Source organism: Taeniopygia guttata, chromosome 8 (genome assembly GCF_048771995.1).
Source record: "Taeniopygia guttata chromosome 8, bTaeGut7.mat, whole genome shotgun sequence".
NCBI classification, from domain to species: Eukaryota; Metazoa; Chordata; class Aves; order Passeriformes; family Estrildidae; genus Taeniopygia; species Taeniopygia guttata.
In genome coordinates this window covers 14,147,948-14,166,794 of record NC_133033.1, presented here as the reverse complement: position 1 = coordinate 14,166,794, position 18,847 = coordinate 14,147,948, and the positions used below count along the sequence as shown (strand labels likewise).

Genomic DNA, 18,847 nt, shown 5'->3' with positions numbered 1-18,847 from the left:
TCTTATGCTAAAGACTCACAGTTCTATACCAGTAATTTTATCCCCAGGTTCCATTTGTATTTATGCAAACAAGTGCTTGGTGTGTTTGCTTTATTTAGATTTCTGCTAGCAATATGCTCAGTTGCTAAAAGATGTCAAAATGCATGGAAGTGAAAAGGCTTGATCTCTAGAGATGGAAATGTTATTAATGCTTAAATGACTCTATTCGAATCCCAGTTAACACATCAGTTGTTATGAATGTTAGTGTATTGGCTTGTGCAGTGCACTCTGTGATGCTGGGCTGGGAATTTCCCACAGATATAAAGAGTTAATTTAATTAGAAACATAAGGGTTTGTGCTTGTATGGATAAAAGGCCGGTGAATGGTGAACTTGCAGTTGCTCAGTTAAAGCTCATGCTTTAACTCAGTGCCAGTGCTGCCAGTGGCCCCTTTTCTGTGAAAGGAGCCCTGTGAGTGTCTGCAGTTGTGAGGTGAAGACATTTAATGGTGTGGTTTAGATGGAAAGTCCCTGCTGTATGGGAAACTGTCCCTGTAGCAGGAGGCTGGCTGGCAAACACACCAGCCCCTCTCACACACAATTATTGATTTTAAAGAGGGGACATTTGTGCCCATACCCAGAAATTTACAATATTGGATTTTGTCCCAAATTTTACTTACATTGTTTTGTCCTGTTTTCTCCTTTGTAATCTCTTTGCATAGTCCATGTAATTTTTTGTGTGTTCTGCTTTGTTCTTCAAAGCACAGATTAAACCACACTTCTCCCTAAACAAATAAATTCCAGCAGTATTGAGTCCTATAGCAACCCTTCAATTTCACAGACCAGAGAGCCACAAAAAGAAATAAAGACGGTTGAGCAGAGATTTTAGTCTTGAGTGTTTGCAAGGTCAGAATACCAAAAATAACAAAAAATAGTTATGCTTGCATGCATTAGTTAAAGACTTTGGAGAAAAATACTTTGTCAAAAGAAAAGGAAATCCTGAGCTATGGCTGATTTTTGCAGTTAAAATGTGAGTTGGAAGTTCTAAACTTTTAATTTGTGAGTTTTCTGGGCAACAGAAGCAAAGAAATCTGCTTTCTGATTGGTGTCTCTGAACTGGAGAGAAGCTGCCATGTGCATTCAGCTCCTTCCCAGCACGAGGAGATCCAGGCAGGAGGGTGATCTCCTGAACTCCTTCCCCCACCTAAGCCCATGTTTCTGTCTCCATGGGCTCCAGGAGCATTGCTGATCTACAGAAACAAGACCAAGGCCAAGGATGGAGGGACTTCTGCAGAAAACACTGTGAGCTCTGGCTGGAGGCTTTCTGCTAAGTGCTTGTGCCTCCTGTCCCCAGCAGTGGCTGAGATGGCACCACGGTCCTTGCTTCTCTGGAGCAGACTCTCTGCCCAACTGTTTATTTTCCCAAAACCTGTTGGTAAGGCAACATCTTTAAATCTTTGCTATTCAGCCAAGTTTTATAGAAAGTGAGTGATGATTTCAAAAATTTCAAGGACTAGTCAGGCAAAAAGTGGCACGCTGCTCATGCCTCATTCCATTCAGAAATCAGGATAGAAGCGTTTTATGGATGCAGGTTTTTGCTTGCATGTGCATAGGTGAAGACTTGAAGGAAAAGCATGAAGGCCATCCTCAAAGTGGCTTCCCAGGAAATCCCCAGCATGCTGATATCCCATCACTGCTGTGCCTCTAATCTTCGCACCCAGCCAATGCCAGGAAAACAGCAGTCTGCCGTCTTTATCCATTTTGTAGTCAGCAAAAGTGTTAAAGAGTTATTGAGGTGAAAGAGTCTTGGCTCCTTCTCTCTGCATGAGTATGAATATGGCTTCTCCAAAAGGTAGCAGGATGACTTAGAAGGAGCTGTGAGTCCATCTGTAATGCAGAGCTGTATGTGAAGGAAAATCAGGTTTCCGTGGCTGCCCACCCTGTGTATGGTGTGCTTACTTTGTGATGCCTGAGGTTCAGAGGTTTTGCAAAGTGACTTGAGGATTTACTTCTGTGTGGGTTCTGAGACCTTTTGTTTGGTGGAAGTGGTTCAAATGAACCAGAAATCACAGAGGGATTGACATGAGGGGGCCTTAGGGGATGCAGATTGTCACAGGAGATTCCCAGTGGAGAAGGAAACTCTTCTTATTAATGAAAGCTGATGCTACTGACTCTTCATTGCACTGTCTGTGTGTCGGCTGTGGTTGTAAGTTGTGACTGTGGCTGTTTTTGTCTGAATGGGATTGGGCCATCCCGGAGCTGTGGAAGTTCAGCTGTCATGCTCAGGGGCAGCAGGACCAGGTGCTGGTGTTCAGTGCCCTGACACAAGGGTAAGAAGCTGAAAGGAATATTAGGAGGTGACACCTCAGTATCTCAAGGGATTTAAGCCCAAATGACTCAGTGAGGGTTTCTAGAAAGGAATCCCTGATGGATGACAATTCACTTCTCGCTCTCTCTCTCTGCTCTTGTCTTGCCTTCTGTCCCTTCTCACCCTTTACAACAGCAGTTCAAGCTTCAGAGATGAAGTACAAAGCCTTTTGGCCAGTCAAGCCAAGTGTTGATTAGAAGAGGTGCCAGGGATGAGATAACACTCGGATTTGGTACGAGCAGTTCATCCTCCCCTGAGGCAGTCAGACTGAATATTTTGACTTGCTACAATAATTTCCTGTGGGCTGATAACCACTAATTCAGTACAAATGGTAGTAACAGGCTCCATCAGGAGCTGTCCTGAAGGGCTGTTGATTCATTTAATCCCACAATGAAGATTGAGTGAGCTATTATTTCGAAAGGCAAGCTGGATCCAGCGTGTATTTGTATCAACACGCCAGAGATGACACAACCAGTGCCTCACCCAGCCCAGCAAAGTGGGTTTTGCTAATGTTTTATTTGGTCTCCATGTTTGGCTGGGAGACAAGCAACGCTCTTTTGATGTGTTGTTTCCATGAACAGTACACTGGAAACATTCTCAGCGAGAGGGTGGCACTGCTGTGTTCTGCTCACTTGATTTCTGTGCACCTCCCTTCTGCATGGGTTCTGGTGGGAGAGGTCACTGGGAGGATAAGGACCTAGGGCTTCTGGAGTTGCCACAGTGAGTGGGGCTGCTTGCCCCCCAAAAGCAGCTGGGAGCTCCTTACAGTTCCTGCTGCATTTTGGAAGCAGTGAGGAGAGCCTGTGGGTGGCCTTGCTGAAGGAGCCCTGGTGGTCCTGGTCAGACAATGTGCAGTAGCTGGCTCCCACCTGCATGTGGGCTCTTTGCAGGTTCCTTGTGGCTGCTGTCCTTGGAGAGCCCATGGGCACTCAGGCATCTTTCCAGGTATGAGGTTCAAATTTTTGCCCTTTAGTTTTTAAGGAACATTTTTGACATTGTCAAAGTTGAAGCAACTGGAGCTTTCTTTGGTCTAGGAGTGAAGTTGACTCAGCTCTGCTTTGCCCAGTTTTATTTAAAGACCATGACTCCTACTTCTGAAACATTACTCATGAATGTTGTTATTGCATTATCCGCTTTTCCATCTGTTAGATGCCATGGCCCCAGCAGCACAAATACCACAACAGTAGCAGCTGTCAAAGGTCTATTTAGGCATCTTCAAAAGGTAGTAAAACCTGATACCACTGAAGATAAGCCAAGTTTTGTTACAATAAAATGTTTTCCTTGGGTCTGATTTTAGAAATGTTACTACTTAGAATTTTACTTTTAATAGGAGGGATGTTGTACTAATCCATTATTTTAGGTACAATTATTTGCTTATTCCTGGTTTAAACAATGTCGTGTTATTGTTTATAACCCATGTACAAATATATAACCCTCTGTTATATCTGCCTGGAGCATTCTGTTTGGTTGCTTCCCAACTCTGGGAGTTCACATAGGTTAAAAAAAGATCACTTGGGCCAAACCCATGTTTCATTCTTCTGGGTAACCCTCATGACTTCATGAAAACTCAAAAAAGTCTAATTATAAGCATAGCTCATGAAGCAGGAGATGCCCTAAACCAAGTCCTGTGTATCACTTAGAAATGTAAAATTACAATTCTGTAGTGAATAGTGTATTAAAATATGAATGATAATTGGAGCAATAAATTAACCTTGTTTATGCTAATTGAATGGATCTGAAGACTCCTTGAGGACAGGTGTCCCATTAATAAGCATTGCCTAATGGACTGCAGTTTCCTTCAGAAACCTCACAGTCTTGACCAGGCACATGGAAATAACCAAAGAATGCTGCACAGACAAGCTGCATGTCTGCAGGAGGCCTGGGCACACTATCCCTGGTCCTGGCTGCTCTTACACCCCTGTCCCCATGGGCTCAGCATCTGCTGGTCCTTCAGCCAACCTGGAAAATCGCAGTTCTTCCAGTCATAGCCCAGGAGGGACAGGGGTGATGATGTAATGGCCACCAGCTGCTCTTGGTCTGCCCCAAGAAGTAGTCACAGAGTGGTGCCCTGTGGCAGCTGCACATTCCCTGAGAGCTGAAAGACACAGCGGCAGCACTGGCAGCTTTCCCAGCATTTCTTGGGCGTCTCCCGCTCACGACTGTGGATGTCTAAAAAGCACATTGGAGAAATGCACGTTTTAGGGCTAAAACCAGAAATGGAAGCAGTTGTGCTGGGGCCCAGGCTCTTCCTGGTGATAACAACTGCAGTCTGCAACCTGTCAGGTAAGGTATGCTTTGGTGTGGCTGTTTTCTTTCCTGACAGTGCACCCTTGGTGCTGCCATGGGGCAGCCAGCAGGAGCCACTCCGGGAGGTGGCACGGCACGTTCCCTGCAAGGTACATGGCACTCCTGGTCCCCTCCTCCCCGTTGCCTGGAGCCTGCCAGGACAGCCCAGCACCTCGGTGGCATGGCTGTGTGGTGCCTGCTGGCCACGTGCCACCCCAAGGGCTCTGTCCCCACCCTGGGGACTTTGCACAGAGCGCTGATCCTGCCCAGACCTTGGAAGCCCCTCAGCAGGGACTGGGCAGGGGGTGACGGGTGGTTTGGGGAGAGGGCAGGCAGAGGAGGGTAAAGATGGGATTGTTGATAAGGCTCCAACCACCAAACCGGTCTGGAACCGCGTGATTTGGCACAGTGCATGGAGCTGTAGCTAACAACACAAAAGATGAAAAATTGCAGGTCATGGCATTCATTCTCCAAATTTAAAAATGATTAAGCTCTTGGTGAGGGCAGGCAGCTGCAGGTTCAGGCTGCCTTTGTCCCCCCAGCCATGGCTACCATGGCTCTGACGTCCCGCTGGCGAGCAGGCACCTCTCCTCCTCCAGCTGTGCCCTTCGTCCAGAGCGGGGCTGCTGCAGGGCCTGGCTGTGCCCCTCCTGCCCCGGGCTGAGGAGGGGTTTGGGCATGGTGTGAGTGCCAAGGGTTCTTCTGCTGCCCCTCAGCTCTGCCCCTGCCAGCAGAGGCCATGTAAGCTGTGACAGGGCTAAGTCACAGCCACAGCACGTGCCTGTCTCAAGCAGGTGGAAGTGAAAGGGGCACAAAGGACAGGCACCGGCTCCAAACAGGCACATCCAGCCTGGTGCCCTGTTCTGCTGCTGCCTTGAGTCATGGCCCAGGTCACGGAGACAGAGCTTTAGAGGGATGCATGGGCTAAGGGGCCTGCCTAAACTGAGTTTAGTTCTATATTTAAAAACATTGGATATATTTAGTTAAAGCATAGTAGCTAATGACTGGGAGCAGGGAGGTTTTTATGATGTTGTTTAAGGGAAAGTAAAAATTAAAGGGATGGTTTCTAATTAGAAAACTGTAACCTATATAAAAATATATCTTATCAGGATGGTCTTATCTAATTTTATATTCTCACAGTTCTTCAGAGGTACAGTGTATGCCTACAAGTGAATGTGTCCTTGGAAAAGAAACAGTAGCTACTGAGAGTTCCTGTAGAGGGCTTGCAGTGTAATCCCGAGGATACTGCTAGTTAGAGTAAAAATGTTGGCTTTGGAGCTGCTGCTGGATGTTTGAGCTAAGAGTCTGTGTGAGTTTTGCCATCAGTCTGCAGGTACAATTCTTTGGTACAATTAATGTGGCACTTCAAAGCCTGAATGCAGTGAGCAGGAGGCTGAAGCTAAAACAGGAGAAAATGAATCCACCAATGTTTGCTAAAGGTTCCTTTCCTCTGATTGCTGATGGTCTTTTAGTCCCTTCCTTATTGGAGTCTAAATGTCTACTAGCTCCTTTCACAGTCACAGCATTGCTGACCCAGAAAAAAGAATTATTTTCTTTTTTCTTTTTCCCCATTTCACTGAGCAATCCTTTGAGAACCCCCTTAGTGTCTGTGCATCTGATTTTAATTTGCCTTTGCTGCAAAGCCGGCAGAGCTGCCTCGCAGCTAATTCTTTACAGTAGCAAGGGATGGTGTGCAGCACTGTCAGTCGTGGGGAAGAGGTGAAGCCTGGATGGTGAGCAAGGCTTGAGATTGTTAAGCATGGGGGTGAAAATGATGCCTAATGGAGCAGCAGTTTCAAGTCAAAGGTGAAAGGAATGAATTGCAGCAGACTTGGAGAAGGTTGGTGTTTATCTGCCACATGCTTTGTCTACATGTGGGAGCAGTGGAGGATGCATCAAGAAACAGCATCTGTACACAGGCTATTAAATTGCATTTGACATGGCACAAAACTCGTAATAAAACTTACCTGAAGTGCTCTGTGATGCACACAAGCCTTGAACTAGCTATGAGTTTCTCTTGAGTGCTCCTCAAGAGAGGAACCTCCTGTATGAGATTACGGCCACAGCTTCCAAGCACTGCTGGCTTTCCCTGGAGAAAGTTGACTGCAGTTGCATTTAGTTTACCAAGAAAATAAAGCAAAAAGGAAAGAAAACACCCAAATGAATGAACAAACAAACAAAACCCAGAGAAAGAATCAGATGCAAAAATACAAAGGGCTACCCCCAAAAAAATTTGAAACATACTGGGTCACAAACTGGATATAAGCCATTAGTGCTGTGACATTACAAGTAGGGAAAAAACCCAAGATTTATTCTGAGATCTGCTGGTGGGATGATTGCACCAGCAGCATAGGAGCTTGACAGAGGCAGGTCACATCCAGGACACTGGGCTGAATGTTCTGGATACACTGAGAGGTGTCCAGCACACAGCAACAAACCTGCCAGTTGTAGAAAATATGACCACTGAGGAAAGTCTGAAATAATCGAGCTGGACACTAGACCTTTCTCATTAGAGAGGATAAGCATCACTAATGAGTGTTTCAGAAAGAGATGAGTGTGCATGTTGAAGCCTCAGGTGTGGTTAGGTGCATCTTAAACAGAACAACCTTAGGTTTCATCCAGTACTGTGTCCTGGGATCTTCCTGTGCTATTGCAGATGCTGAATTGGGGTTTTAAAATTTTCACCCTCCTAGTTTTGCAGGATGAAGTGGGAGTAAGGCAGGCTGGCAGCCACAGCACAAAACCTCACAACCACGGCCCCCAGATCCCACTACTGGTTCTACTGCTGCTCCTGAGCAGCATTGTCTGCAGGTAATTATCTTACAATCCTTGGACTTCTTGAAGGGGTTAACAGCTAAACTCTTTCCTGAAATGGGCTGAGGTCTCTCTGTGAGTGGAACTCAAGATCTGCTAAGTAATATTATGTTGCTGTTAAGGCGGCAGGAGGGATAAACTATCCTGGCTCATATATAAATATTTGCACTTACAAACAGGAGCAAGGGTAACTGAAGAAAAATGTGAAAGACTCATGTTACTGTTGTTTTTTGAAGTTTGCTGTCCTCCAATGAAATACCTTTTAAATAATTCTATGGCAACCACAGCATAACAAACCCCACATGGCCTTCCACTCAGTTACTTTGACCAGCACCAGAGTGCATGTTGGTCACAGAATCTTGATAGCTGCTGGTGTTTTAGCCAAAGCACAGATCTTGCAGGAGCTTGGTCCTGCTTCTTTCTTATCCCAGTTTAAGAAAATAAAAATAAAATAAAAGATTTTATATACCAGGCAGTTACAGCAGGAGAGATACAGAAATAACCTGCTTTATTAGTAAAGATAGCTCTGAGCATCTGAGTGCTAGACACTCAGTAATTAAAAATCATCTTAGAACTATGAACCAAGCTGTGCCCTACATACTCCCATTTCAGACCAAACAATTGTAGAAAACAGCTTAAAACAGATACTAAAAGCAGAAGACATCCAGTTAATAACCATAGGGTACATTAGGCACATTAGGGTACATTAGAGGTTTGCCTGTTTACTTGCAATTTTTTTGGCATAAAGAAATAACATACTTCAGGACCCTCTCCTCTCCCGGGCTGAACGTGCTGCAGACATCCGGTTAATAACCATAGGGTACATTAGGCACATCAGGGTACATTAGGAAATAAGAGGTCTGCCTGTTTATTTGCAATTTTTTTGGCATAAAGAAATGACATAGTTAATGAGCCTCTCTTCTTCAGGCTGAACGTGCTGCTGGTGGAAAGCTGAGATGGGAGATCAGCAGAGGTTCATGACTGCCAATAGCAAATCCTGTGGAAAAGCAAAGGCAGAGTTGTTAAGGATCATCTTCTCAGAACCAGGACTGGGAGTGGTGAACCCTGGAGTATCCTCCTTCTTTACCAGCACCTTGTAGGTGGGTGAGATGGGGTGCAATGCAATGAATCTACACAGAACATCCTGGAAGGAGAGGGTATGAGGGCAGGAAACCCTTCCTGCCCAGCAGAAGAATGAGGCTGTGGCTCAGGTGGTGTAGAGCTGTCTTCTTGCTGCTCTCCACAATCATGGGTGAGGTGGGTCTGGTTTTGCCAACCAAGGCAAATGCAACTGCTCTTGGAGATTAAAACAGGTAGAGGGTGAGTAGAACCAGCACCAACTCTGAGACAGAACTGGCAGTATATTCCTGGCAGTATATTCCCAAGCACTTGATTAGATTTAGTTTTAAATGCCCCTCTCACTGTGATGTTCTCTGCTTCCTCCAAGAGGACCTACTAATTTAGGTCCATTGGTACACTTAGGGATTCAACACAGCAGACCACTTGAAAAATATCAGTCCAAAGGTCATCTCACTGGCAGCTGATATGGCTTCTCTCTTACTCTACCAGAAAAGCTGAAGGAAAAACAATAAGAATGTCCCAGTATGTCCTTTTCTGGAGAAACTTCCTTTTGCCATGAAAAAGCAAGGTTTTCATGTGGTGCTGCAGTGTGATGGCAAAGCAGAGCTCACAAGGCTCTGTGCTACAGCTGGGCTGTGTGGCAGAGCATCCTGGGGCCCAGCCACTGCTGTGTCCCCCAGCCCCCACATCCTGGGGAGACCACCCCTGCAGGAGGAGCGAGGACGGTCTCTTATCTGGAAGCAGAACACAAATCTGCTGCTGATCACATAAAGGGAGTCATCATGGCCTTGTATTCCCTAAAATGTGCTTGTGGGTCAGTGGCAACACACACAGCTGTCTGCTGGAATGGTGGATGTCTATCATGAGCTGCATCCTGCCATGGCTGCTCTTGGAGAGCAGGGGGCCTAGGACTGAATCAGGAGGCAAGTTTCTGCCTCCCTTATGCATCACTTTTCTCCTCTCACACCTGGAAGGGAGCTGGTCAGGGAGTGGGGCAGCTCTGGCACAATTTCAACCAAGCTGAAAGCCAAAACTGAGTTATTGCTTGCTGGGTGCATTTGGAAGAGGCCCATTCTCCACATTGTCCCTCTAGTAATCTGCTGAGTCAGAGGACAGTCAGTGCAATGAGAGGAAAATCACTTGTCAGAGAAAGAGTGGTGGCATATGCTAAAGCTGTTATGAGAATTCTGCCTTGCTTTGGACAACTAGTTTCTGTTTGATAATGTGGGAGATGATCAAGATCCACTTTTAGATTTCAGTACAGAATAATCAAAGACAGCAAGTCTTGATGTCAGTGGGAAATGAGCCTATTTATGCTAGACAGAATTTGGGCATGGCAGACCAGAACAGCCATATGTTGCACAGTATTATGCCACGCTCCCATGTATGTGTCTAGTTAGTCCCTTACAATTCAATATGCTCAAAGTAGAAGCAGGCTGTGCTCTGTTTTGGGAACTTGTGCAAGCAGCAAATCCTGTTAGGAGAATAAAGCTGCCTAACCCATGGATTGCTTGTTGCACGCTCGGCACCATCAGCCACGCTCTGCCACAGCAGCTGGGGAAGGTGTGAGGCTGCTGTTTTGGCAAAGAGCAATGCCAGCAGGGCTCACGGCCACCATGCAGAGTGCTGCAGCCACAGCCCCCGGGTGAGCACCTGGCCCCTGCCATGGACAAATGTTTTCATGGGAGATGTGGCTGAAGGGAATGTTCAGCTCCACAGAGCCACCACATTTTACAGCTTGGCGTGTTAAGCTAAAGCTTGGCAGGTTTCCTCTTGTGTTAATATGCAGGGCCGTCAGCTAGGGCAGCTGTTTGGCTTCCAAGAAAGGCAGGGCATTCCCCTGCATCTGGAATGGCTCCAAGGACCACAGCTACATCTAGCTGCTGTTCAGCCTGCAAACAGTGTGTGCAGGGCATGTACCTTTCAAAAGGCTGTACTGGCTTTTCCATCAGTTGAACACTTGGGAGTCTTCCAGAGGTTTGAGTATTTTTCTCATAGAAACTTTCTTAAACTGCACAAATTTTTCCTGAGACCATTTGTCCCATCACATCCACAGTCTATTCAATCTACTGTCAGACACCACATTCCAGCTTATAAACCAGGCCAAACAGCTACTCCTTGCACTCAGTATGCACAGTGTTACATGGGCTGTCATCCCCTGCCAAAAGCTGTGAACAAGTCAGAACTGACTTGTTCACAGAAACAGAAAAAGCTCTTACTTTAAGCAAACAAAGAGACAAACCAAAGAAAGAAAGAAAAAAGGCTCAGGTCAGGTTTTTCCTGCAAAGGCTTGGGCTATAACTAAAACACAGGTATTGGAACTTTCTAGACAATAAACACTTCTACAAAGACTTCTTTTATTAAATCTTTAAAAAGCTAAATTGTACAATAACACACACCTCCAGTCAATTAATAGTATATTTCCTTTTCTATTTAATTTACTTAAAATCCTGCAGTGGAGACTAATTCCTACAGCTGTGTGGATTGTCATCAGCTATGCGCTGCACAGGAGACAAACATTACAGCCTTCTGTAAAACAATTTTTCAGACATCTCATGTTGCCATGGAAATGGACTTGCGCTCACTGAAAGCTGGGTAATGGGCTCTAAAATCATCATTCCTTACAGCGAAACATTTCTGGGGGGACCTTAGGTAGTAGTAGTAGTATTAATGCTAGTAATGTCTCAGCTTGTGGAACATGGGTCTTTGTCGGTTTTATTTTGTAGAAATGTTATGTTCATGTTTGTATTTAAATGATCTGGTCAAGTATGACCCTTCCCTTTGCATTGCACTGACTGACCACAGTGCTGCAGCAGTCAGGTGCTCTTCAGATCCAGCAACAGGGACAGCATCACTGAGAAAATGGAATTGAGAAGGAGGATTGTTTGCTTTTACTAACCAGGTGCATGGACACAACTAATCTTTTCTTTTATCATGTCTGTCCTCTTGCACAACCATTTTCCATTAGTCCAAAAGTGTTTGGTTGATTCACTGCCATTACAATATATGATAAAGTTCAATATTGTTATGTCCCACATTAATGTCCTTTCGCTTTGCTGTGTTCAGCAATCTTCAGCTTTGCCCTAGTTTCAGAGTGTTCTTAATTGTACTGGAAATGTTTGCCTCTAGCATCATAGTAACATCTTACTAATCAAACAATACTGGCAAGGAAAATTTTGCTATGCAGATAAATTTGACCATGAGAATGTAAACTGTAAAAACATTTAAAGCATTTAGGGAAAAATTGTTCCTGTAGTCACAGGGTGAAATGCAGAGCTGCAAACAAAGAAAGTAGGAGTTGGAAGCCATTTTCTCACCCTATGTTTTTGTGGAAAAACCTTCAAAAAACCCCAAAAACTTACTAAGAAAAAGAAAAACCAAGAGTCCTGCAAAAACAAAGCTCTTATATGCCAGAGATATTTTAATAGATTGCTTTCAAGTTATTTAACTTTTAGCAGAAGAGTAATTTTTATTAGCTCTAGAGAAACAGCATTGTCCACCAGAAACTAGCATAAATTTTTTTATTACTGTAGCATATCAAGATATGATGTTGAAATAATTTTAAATCTGAGTCTTGAGCATATCGATATATTGTAGAAAATTGAGGTACACACTTTTAATTCCTTAAAAAATCTCACTCCCTTGATCTGCAATCATCATACATTGAAATACTGCTGAAATTAAGAGTATGTTTGTACTCTCCACCTTAATTTGTGGCATGCTCATTTTTATTTACCGATCAGCTGATTTGTGGGTAGATTCATGGCATTTCAGGCTATTTGCTTTCAGCATGTCCTTTGCCAATCCTTTGTCAAATTAAAGAGAAAATTTAGTAACCATTTCAATCCCTTTCCCAAATCTGACTTGCCTCCTTACGGTGCCTAGCAGCACTCCCCAGCAGTATTTCCAGGCCCATGCAGGGCATTCCTGCTCTCTCTGTTTAGAAAGATGCCTGAACTTGCTCGATTACAGTCAGAAGAACTCTGTGGCAGAGATGGGGTTTGCCCATTCAGAGGGGAGGCTGGTGATGAAGGAAGCTAACACTTCTGTAATAAAAGTCATTGGACATGCAGCCAAATTCAGATTTTATAATCTTCCTCTAGGCCATGCTTCTGAGATGCAGGGTTGTTTTAATTATATTGTTTCTTTCAAGTAGATTTTATAGGAGGAGGATTGCTCTGTTTTCCGGCAGTGACTACTTTTTTTCAGAGGCTCAGAGGTCAAGTATAAGATCTCTGGTGACTAATTAATTTCTGCATAACCTTCTCACACCCATTATTGTATGGGGTTCATATTTTAGAAATAGGATTGTGACAGGGAGAGCTGAGCTGGTGCAGGCTGCCAGGAAGTTCTCTGAGCCACTCTCCAATCAGCACAATCACTTCAATTACTGTTTACAGCCACTGCCAAACTAACACATGGCCCCTTGATGCTCTGGAGACACAAAATGCCTGTGCACCGAGGAATGCACAGGGCAAGGGTGTCCTTTGGTGCCAGAAGAGACAGTCAGCACAGAGTTATAGGAAGTGTGTTTCACAAAATTTGTCTTTCAGCATGATCTGAAAATTGCATCGTCTTTTCCACACATTAGCTCCCAGTTTCAGTTTGGATGAAGTCAGGGGCAGATCTCCCACTGACTTCAAAGCAGCAAAGTCTTGGCATTTAGAAGAAAACCAATATGAAGAATAATGATGCAATATAAACACTTCTATTATAAATGCATAATGTAAATAACACTATTTTATAGCATTTATTTAATTCCCCAGGCGCTGGTAGAAAATAGGTCTCCAAATAACCTAAATAGTTTGGCACATTAAGCATTCAGCCCTTACAAATATTGGTAGTGTTTCAAAGAATGCATTTTTAAGTGAGCAGTAAAAAGCAATTAGGCATGTAATTGTTGTTTTAGAGATTTAATCCAATTCCCACTGCAGTCACTGGGAGTCTGCAATCACTTCAATGGGGACTGAGTTGGGACCTTACACATTTGAAAGCAGGGAGGGAAAAAGAAGGGGATAGGCAAACCTGAACAAAATCAGAACTGGGAATTTCATAAACCTAAATAAAATGCATGAAACGTTTGAGATAGAAGACATCCTTTTGTTGGGCAGAAAGCATCTACTAACCACAACTGAAGATTCCCCTCTCCCCTCCATGCAATGCCCCTCCTATCACATGACAGCCATATGATTAAATTATAGGATAGTAAATTTTCTGAACTTTTCAAAGAAGATAACTCAGTTTTTCTGTCAGATGTCACACCACCTAATTATGATTAATTATATTTCTGTATTTGTCAAGTAGCACAAATGCTGTTAAAAAAGAAGTATAAACCTGAAATGGGTAAACACTATAGAACTTATATTTGACATATTTAGGATAGACATGAATGCTATCAACGCAGGCAGATGGAAAGCTTCAACATATTTTATGTTATAATTTTCAATGAAAGTAAAAAATGTATTTAGTTTTTAAGGTGGAAATTGGAAAGATACATTCAGAACATTCACAATTACTTGTGGTAATCATGGATGGTACATCAATATCTACACTGCAGAGATCTGAATCCAGGTTGGTAAGCATTTTGTTTTCCCCTTGGCTAATGTGCAAATATATTATGACAATCAAGTTATATAATTCAAAACCAAGTTCCCTGTTTGAAGCTTTAAACTTTTGTCAGGATTATATCACATGGGGAAAAAAATATTATGCTTGTTACAAGATGTTAGAGTAATTTTATTGCATTTTTCCCCTAGGTATCACAGGATCTTGTGTACAGCATTTTGTTTCCTGCAGGATTGAGACTGCAGCCAAATATTTTGTCATTACTGAGTCAGGGCTAGGTTCATTGCTTTGGCTGAAATCTAAATGGAGTAAACAGAACATGGATGTAAATGGGCTACTTGGAGTTCTGGTGGAGAGAACAGCCCCTTTCTTTTGGTGCAAGAACAGAGGCAACGGGCATTAAGATGATCAGCTTGGTGTGAATGGAAGCTCTCCATCCACAGTTTAAAGGTGAGACTCTAAAACCAAATAGGGCAAATCATATTATTTTAAAACATGATTTCAATCTGGGAAGAAATGGTATAAAGCTACACAACCCATTTTCCTAACAGTGAAATAGCTAGTAAGGAGATATGATGCAACTGACTTCAGTGACATGACAAAATAAGTTCCCAAGGATTTATAGCAACCTAAGTATTACTTCTGGTGATTTATAAAACTGCACACAGATCTTCCTCCAGACAGCCAGAGGACCCAAACACAGAAGACAGCTGCAACGATGTATTACTGTTTGTTTGACCTCGTTTGTCACAAGAACAGGACCTTTAGAGCAAATGTGTTCGCATCAAGGCCAAATCTGCCCTCCCTACAGTTACTTGCCAACTGCAACAGGGCCTTGGACAATTAACATTGTAACTATTGGACTTTAGAAAATGTATTTTACTCTTTCTACAGCCATGCAAATACTCTCCATTTTCAAGGAAAAAAAAGTAAGCAAGGACAGACTATGAGGCGTATGAACAGATCACAGTATCCCAGTGAAACCCTGGAGAAGCAGGGCTTTGAATTTGCTGACTGACCACCGGATGTCACTATTGTTCCACTGAAATGAAGTGTAATGCTATGTTCTGACTGGCTTACTATCCCAAGGAGGAGAGTTTAAATAGCACTGGTATGTGCAATTTTCTGTAGAAAATAAGCAATCAGATTTGAAATTATTAATGCCTTTTAATGTGTTTAGAAATTTGATTTTTCTCCAGGCTCAGATCCCCCTCCCTGCAGGATTCGCAGCACCAGTCTCTCCCTTTGAAGACGCTGGCAGACTGCCTCCATGTTTTGACTAAAGAGAAGCAATTCCAAATCCACACTCTTATCATGCAGAATATTTGGGCATTATTCAGGAATAGAGGACAAGATAAATTACCTAATATTAGCCTCTAAAAATTCAGAGACTTGAACTGGGGAGATGGTCATGGTACTGTGGTCCCCAGCTGGCAGAGGCTGCAGGGATGCTCAGAGCCTCTGTCTGTGATAGACTCAGCGTTGGATGTCACAGAGACATTAAGGTTAGAAGACAACAACGTTACATAATTGTGAAAATTTCTCTACACGAGTGGGCCTGGGTTATCTTGCTTCTAAAATCTCTTTACTGTTCTTAACATTTTAAACTGTATATATATATATATATATATATATATATATATATATATGTATTTGAAGCCAGACCTGTTCTGCCTGTCTGCAGAACCACGGGACATGGATTGCTGTATTTCTCACTATCCTCAGGTCTGTGTGCAGCTTGTCAAGGTCTCTGGAAGCCCCCAGGGAAGCCCTGTGGAGCAGTGCTGAGGTTCTGTCATGAATGCTCTGCAGCCTCCCCCCCTGCAAGGGCTTTCCTTTCACCCTTGAGATAAACACAGGGTGTAGCACTGCCCCACACTTGCATCCCACAACACTGGATCCGTGTACTGTCTCATGCTGATGTTTTCCATGCTTAAATTCCCACTTGGAGCTGGCACTGAGCCCTGCTCTAGTAGAAGTGAGAGCTGCCAGCTTTTCCTCGGTCATTTTCCTGTGCAAGTTCTCCACACATCAACCATTAATCCCTCACTGGCTGTGCCATGGAGCCATCTGTAGATTTTTCTCATTTCCAGGAGATAACTCTGTCAGGAAGGAATAGACATTCTCCTCTTAACTCCTCTACTTGATATTCTAGAGGCAGTCACCTCCAGCAAGAGGTGAAGAAAATAACTGCAGGTAGTAATATCTTAAATCCTCTGCTCTAAAACTTTGTACTAAATCAGGGAATTCTGTTATACACTGGCACCTCACTGTACAACTAAAAAGAAGTTTTTCCCTTTCCTCCCCTTCCTACAGATAATATATAAAGGAAATACAGGGTTTTTTTTTTCTCATGAAACGCATAAACATTCCTTCTGTTCGCAATTTCACACACACACACATACATAAAATCCTGGATGTTTGAAATTAAAATCTAAATTGCTTTATTCTAGCTGAGGAATCCCTAACCTCATTTTTCAACAGCCTTTCAAAATCCAGCAAGTGTATTTGAGCCACCAGGGAAAGATACTGCCAGCTATGTGAATATGGAGCCAGAAATAACAGCATAATTTATGATTGAAACTAAAACAAATCACCATGATATTTTTCTTTTGCAGTTTTCAGCAGTTCAAGTGATTTCAATATAACAACAAACCTTCCCCACCATGCTTCATGATCAGTTTTATTTGAAAAAATGCCTTTTTTATTCCTTGTGGATTCCTTTTATGTTCCAATGCAGATGTTTAAAAGGATTTATTTGGTTTCATTTCAAAAGAGCACTGTTTAAATTTTTAAAATTGTAAATCCAATTGTATAATGCAGAACACCAGATTTCAGTCAAAAGGAAGCTGATATAATCATCATCATCAAAGTGTTCTAGAGCACATCACAGCCTGGACAATGACTGCATAAGTGCATGAGACTTGTTACTGTTCCCACAGTATACAAGAGTAGATGTTTCTGCAGATATTCAAAGAAATAACCTAAGCTTATGGAGTGGAATATTCAGGTGTTTCCTGGAATGCAGTTCTTGATAACAATTTTGCAATTATTATTTTACTCAAGAACATTTTTAAACATCCATTTGTTGGCCTCAATCTGTTTTTTTTAAGCAGTTCACTTTTATTTCTTCAAATAACAGAAAACTTTTATTAAAATATTACCTTAAGAGACTGGTAAGAACAAGTTACTCATCATTGTCTTTCCAGTTCTAGACAGAGTTAGTGTACCAGCTGTGTTTATCTTGTTTAGACTGTGTGTGCTGGTGAATGAGAAGTTTCTTCGTGCAGGCTTCAGATCAAGAACTAAGAAGAAAACAGCTCACATTATCAAGACTTTCTTATTATCTTTAAACATTTAGATTTAAAAATATGTTCTGCAGTTTTGGTTTGGCCTTTGCATTTCTGCTGCAGGCACAATGTGCAAGAGGCAGGCCAGCTCTCAGCAGAGACAGCATGTCTGGGTAAAGACATCTGAGAGATACTGCTCACTTCCATACTGTTGTGCCTCAAATTTATTTCAAACCATAAGCATTTGATTGTATTTTAAGAGATTAACTTGAATATTGCATTTTTGCTAAATAGTTAAAGAGTTTTTCAGCTGGTAACCTGTCTTGAAATTTCCTTTTATTTCCCTAATGCAGGTGATGGCACAAGTGCACGTGAAGTTTAAGTTGTACGTGGGATCCCAAGCATCAGCTCTCACCAGATTGAAGAGTGATAGAGAATCATATACACAATTGTTTCCTACATTTTTGCTGAAAGAAAAAAATAAAGGATTTTGATTTAATGTCTTTACCTCGCCCTTGCTCAGACACTCCAATAGAGTGATATGAAGCACCTCTCTTGGGAGAGGCATTGTTCAAAACCAGTTGCAGCTGAGAATGCTTAAAAACTGGAGTATCAGCTGTGTTCTGTGTGGACAACTGCAGTTTAATGGCTCTGCAAGCAAATCAGAGATCAGCTAAAGAGAGATGATTGAAATTATTACTTTATGCTGCTTCTCTAACACTTCGTGTTGCTTTGTGGGCATCAGACTGAAAGAACAGCGCTGTGGTGAAATATGCTTCTAGAAATGTTATTTTCTTAAACAATTCACTGTATGGTTGATAGTAGCACTGCATGAAAGCTTTTAATTCTTCTTTTGCAATCAGTAAAATATGCTACAGTAAATCTCAAGGAAGGAGAAGATTTGTATTTGCATGCAGTGTCCTGGTAGCTCTGAGGCCTGTGCTGCTTCATAGGACAGAAAAACAAATGTAAACTCAGCTGAGTGTGTCAGGGGCATATTTTTATTGAAATTTAATGTTCTAATGGTCTGAAATTGGAAACTAAGAAAATAAATTTCAGCCTTTGGTTATGGAGTGGGTTTCTCTAAAGATACACTTAATACTTTGGTGCTTAATTTCCCACCTATTTAAAATTAACACCACTCCTGGTGTGAGATCAGATAAACCACACACTGTTTCTGCAGGTACTAAACAAACACACTTCACTTATTGCTTTCCCCCGAAATGCTATTTTGCTGCTTTTCACAAACTGCGGGAGATTCTCATTTCCCTGGTGCTACCTTTGGCTCTTCCTCCTTTACAAATACAGTAACACAATTTCAAACACTTTTGAGTGCCTTAGTGCTTTGTAATGGCATTTGCACAACTACTTCAGCAGCTGGTCTAATGACAGAGAGCAGTTAGATGCACAAGATTCAGTGACATTTGGCCCTGCCTATAGTGATATTTCACAAGTGTGAGATGCTGA

The 18,847-nt window shown here is 42.7% G+C and overlaps 1 long non-coding RNA gene across 2 annotated transcripts; it reads left to right on the top strand.

The window, feature by feature from the left end:
- The first annotated feature begins 4,446 nt into the window (after positions 1-4,446).
- LOC121470350 (uncharacterized) lies at positions 4,447-17,887 on the top strand. Of its 2 annotated transcripts, XR_012057249.1 has the most exons (6): positions 4,447-4,628; positions 7,325-7,442; positions 8,373-8,545; positions 14,002-14,096; positions 14,282-14,540; positions 17,734-17,887. It is a non-coding gene; the product is annotated as an uncharacterized lncRNA (long non-coding RNA). The 2 variants fall into 2 exon arrangements; XR_005981212.2 differs by lacking the exon at positions 14,002-14,096.
- Positions 17,888-18,847: the final 960 nt, after the last annotated feature.